General features: G+C 46.5%; 1 long non-coding RNA gene across 1 annotated transcript in view; it reads right to left on the bottom strand.

Moving 5' to 3' along the window:
- Positions 1 to 768, bottom strand: part of LOC109300103 — a 6825-nt gene extending 6057 nt beyond the window's left edge. The window contains exon 1 of the long non-coding RNA XR_002098119.1: positions 674 to 768. This is a non-coding gene — a long non-coding RNA (uncharacterized LOC109300103). The remainder of the gene's footprint in view (positions 1 to 673) is intronic.
- Positions 769 to 4287: the final 3519 nt, after the last annotated feature.

The following is a 4287-nucleotide window of genomic DNA, read 5'->3' on the forward strand; positions in this document are numbered from 1 at the left end:
ATTCAAAGTGGTTAGCACGATTCACTCCCACCAGTCCAAGCTGCTCTCACAGGCCCACACTGTGTGAATTCTGGTCGTCCTTAGGTTTCTCAACACAGCCCAGTCAAATTCCACTTCTTCACTTTCCTCTGTGTATTCCAAGTCCTCTGGGGACCTGTATCTTCTTTTTCTTGTTGTCATTAATGCTGTTAAACCAGGAACACCACTTGCCAGTAAACACTGTAGCAAAGTTTCTATCCTTCTCAAGCACTGCAGCAGTAATCCCCAGGTAAACAGCATTTGCAGAAGCAGTACTGCTACCTTCTCCTCCTCCACCTCCTGTTCACCCATGTCCTCCATATTCTCCATGCCAAAGGACTCTTCATTACATTGTTCTCCATCGTCAGGTATTTCATCATTCTCCATTTTTCCCCTCTCCGTCAGCAGCAGCTTCTCACCCATCTTCACCAAGTGGAGGGCAGGGACTGTAGGATGCCCACCTGAGGGGTTCCCTCCCTCCCTACCTAAACTTTGTGGCTAGCAAAGATTCCAAAGTTACAATGTAATGGAGAGTAGCCCGACTCAGCCATCCAGTTGAGTTGGGCCATACATCTCTACCTGAGAGGGCCCCTAGGGGACCAGGCTGGCTTGCTGCCTGCCTTCCTCCCTGCTTCCCTGCCTCCCTTTCTCTCACCCTCCTACCATGCAGCCCTCCATCCATCCATCCATATCATATCAAGGGATTACTCAAGGGAGCATGGGAGCATATTGTGAATTGGTATTTTATCCTATTGTATTGCGATAGCTGGCAACGGCTGTACTGCAAAAAATGTATTCACCAGTTGACTACCAGCAGCATTGTTGAATAAACAAAAAATGTCTATACTGTTTTAGCTTTATTGTGATTTCTTAATGAAATTGATTGCAATTCAATTTATTGTGAAAAAAATAAAGACAAGGAACAAAAAATTCTGATTTGTACATGCTTGATTTCAGGGCATGAACCAGAGAGCCAGGGAGAGGTTTGTAGCCGGCCAGGGATGGAAGTGGAGTAGCTTTCCAGGCTGGACACAAAGCTGATCAAGGCCCGTATTTCAGATTGGTTGCCTCCCCTCCAGGCACCTCAATAATATGTCTTGGAATAGTAATTTGCTGCATAACACTTCTGGCCTCTCTATAGGGAGCAGAGTGCTTTTTGAACCCCTGGACTTAGCTAATTAGCAGCTCCCTGCTTAGCTGAGACTCATCTGATGAGGACATGCCAATACCTAGTGTAGGAGAAGGAGGTATTGCAAATTTCTTGAATTTGGAGGAAAATATGTTCTCCCACAATGATGTTGTCTTTAAATACACTTGATTCTGCAGAGGACTAGAGATAGCTGAAGAAATTACCCTGGGCTGCCTTGGGAGTGCTGCTCCTCATTTCCCTCCACCTTTTCCTGTCCTTTGAGAAGACTGAGAGGGGAAGACAATATGACAGGGGAAGACAAAACAATCCTGAACAAAATCTGATGAGCTCTTTTCAGGGGGGAAGTGGGTTGAAACCGACTGGTGGGGAGGGGTGCAGTGTGCAAACCTGACTCGGGAAGGTGCTGCATGCAGGATTTTGTAAAGAAAACTTTGCATTGCAAAGAAAGCATTGAAAAAATAATAATTTTGCATTGCACCTCCCATAACAGTACGGCCTGCAAAAAAGAAAACTCAGAAAAAAAGGAAGAAGCTGTTTTGGAGCTGTGACAGCAGGCATTAACCCCAACCCCCAACCCCCTCAGGGACCATGCATATGAAATGCATTATACTGCATTAAAGACTTACTAAAGTCTTTAAAGACTTGCTAAAAGCTAAAGGCCGTGGGAGGTCCATGCATGGAGAAGTTTTGCAGATTGTCTGCTTGTTGATGGTGGTGGGTGGGGTTGTTTAGTCTTTTTTTCTTACAAGACATGCTGGTTGCACCACACCCTAGCTAGCACTTAATAAGCATTCCCTCCCTTCCTCTGATAACAGTCCACCCTGCAACTCTTTGCAACATGACAGTAATGCCATGACTCCATAAAACCCCACAAAGCACAACATCCCCACCACACTGAGGTGGGTGTGGTCTCCAAAAAAACCCCCAACCACCCACCCCAAAGAAAATATGACATATATATAGAACAAAAATAAAACACTTTACTGAAAATGCTGCAGCTTTAACAATAACTATATACAATTTAACAATATAAAATATATACAAAATTAAAAAAAAATAAAAATTTGAAGATATCTTCACTCTACTCCTCTTCACTATCTTCACTCTACTCTTCTCATCACTTGGCTGTGAGCTGGTTGCCACCCGCAGTGAGTTCCGCCCACGAAAGTTTTCTGTGAGGAGGGGGAAAAAGGAAGAAGAGGAAGAGGAAGGGGGTTTGGTGCACAGTCAAAAACAGGACTTTTGCCCCCTCAAACACACATAAGGTCTGTGGGACATATCACCTAAATATCACCCAGAACACTGCATATCCTGGTGTTGGGTCTGGCAGGCAGCATCCTGCCCCTGGACTTTTAGTTGTGGTTCTGAAGTGGAATGTGGTGAAGTTCAGAAGGTTTGCAATATTGAAGGAAGTCATGTAACCACTCACTCCAAAGTTTCAAAGTACTTGTAAAAATCTTACCATTACGGTGATGCTGCAGCTGTCGTTGGGAGCTATGTTCACTGCAGTGGCAGCACATGACGGAGGTTGTGGGGGTTGCAGGTGGAGGGTACATGGGGGGGGGGGGAGAGCAGGACGGTACATGGGCAGGGGGGAAGACATACACTATAGGTGTCGAGGGGACAGAAGAATTAAGAGGGGGTAGAAAAACAAGAGATTATTTGTCTCCCCTATTTTAAAATAATAATTGGTCTGAGTGGACTCATCCCAACCTGAACTGCACGCTGTGAGGGAGAAGGGAGGAGTGAGGATTGAAGGAAGATAAACAAGAACACACAGCGGCACCTACTGGCTGGAGGCTGGAACACAGTGCCCCCTCATGGTGAAAGGGATTAATTAGAAGTCTTTGGAGTCTGGCTGTTTGTATGAACAAATCCACAGTTGGAGCGGCATAACTAGAGAATGCAGCAAATTAACGCATCTCTGAGTAGTGTTAGTTTAAGGCACTAAATGGACTTTAGAGCGGTGAGAAATCGTGGGTCATGCAAACACAAATGCAGTTGCATCAATGTAAACAGGTGATGTTGCTTCATCTACATATGCCCTAAGGTGCCACCCTGCCATACCTTCTGGCTAACTTCAGAATAACATGGGTAACCAGAGAAACTGAGACGCAAGAAAGTGAAGTGGCTTGCCCTAAGTTGCATGGACAATCAGTGGCAGACATGTGAACAGAACCCACCCAAATTTCTTGAGGCTCAATAGACAGCACTGTTCAAAACCCTAAGAACTAAGATAACCTGGATTCATAGACGTAGGGTCAGAAGGGACCTTGTAGATCTTCTAGTCCGACCCCCTGCCCTGGGCAAGAGAGAAAACTGGGCTCAAATGACCCCAGCCAGGTAAACATCAAGCCTCCTCTTAAAGACCTTCAGGGTAGGAGCCAGCACCACTTCCCTTGGAAGTTGGTTCCAGATCCTAGCCGCCCTCACTGTGAAGTAGTGCCTTCTAATCTCTAGTTTAAACCTACTCTCTAGCAACTTATGGCCGTTATTCCTTGTTACTCCGGGAAACACTTGGGGAAAAAAGGTCTCTCCCAAGCCCCACTGATCTCCCTAGTAAGTTTATAGATGGTCAACAAGTTCCCCCTCAGCCTTCTCTTGTGAAGGCTGAACAGGTTAAGGTCCCATAGCTTCTCTTCATAGGGTCTGCCCTGCTGTCCCCAGATCATGTGAGTGGCCCTCCTTTGGACCCTCTCAGTGCTGTCCACATCCCTCCTGAAGTGCAGCACCCAGAACTGGACACAGTACTCCAGCTGCAGCCTGACCAGTGTTGCATAGAGGGGGAGGATCACCTCCTTCCACCTGCTTGAGATGCATCTGGGGATGCATGACAAGGTGTGGTTAGCCCTACTGACCATGTTCTCACATTGTCGACCCATGTTCATCTTGGAGTCAGTAATGACTCCAAGATCTCTTTCTGCCACCGTACTTTTGAGAAGGGAGTTCCCCAGTCTATAGGTATGCTGCTGGTTCCTACCGCCCAGGTGCAGCACCCTGCACTTGTCAGTATTGAGTCCCATCCTGTCCAGGTCCTGCTGTAATCTGCCCTTCCTTTCTAGCATGCCCACCTCACCCCAAATCTTGGTATCGTCTGTGAAATTAAACAGGCTGCTCTT

Source organism: Gavialis gangeticus, unplaced genomic scaffold (assembly GCF_001723915.1).
Source record: "Gavialis gangeticus isolate Ggan-Ray unplaced genomic scaffold, GavGan_comp1, whole genome shotgun sequence".
NCBI lineage: Eukaryota > Metazoa > Chordata > Crocodylia > Gavialidae > Gavialis > Gavialis gangeticus.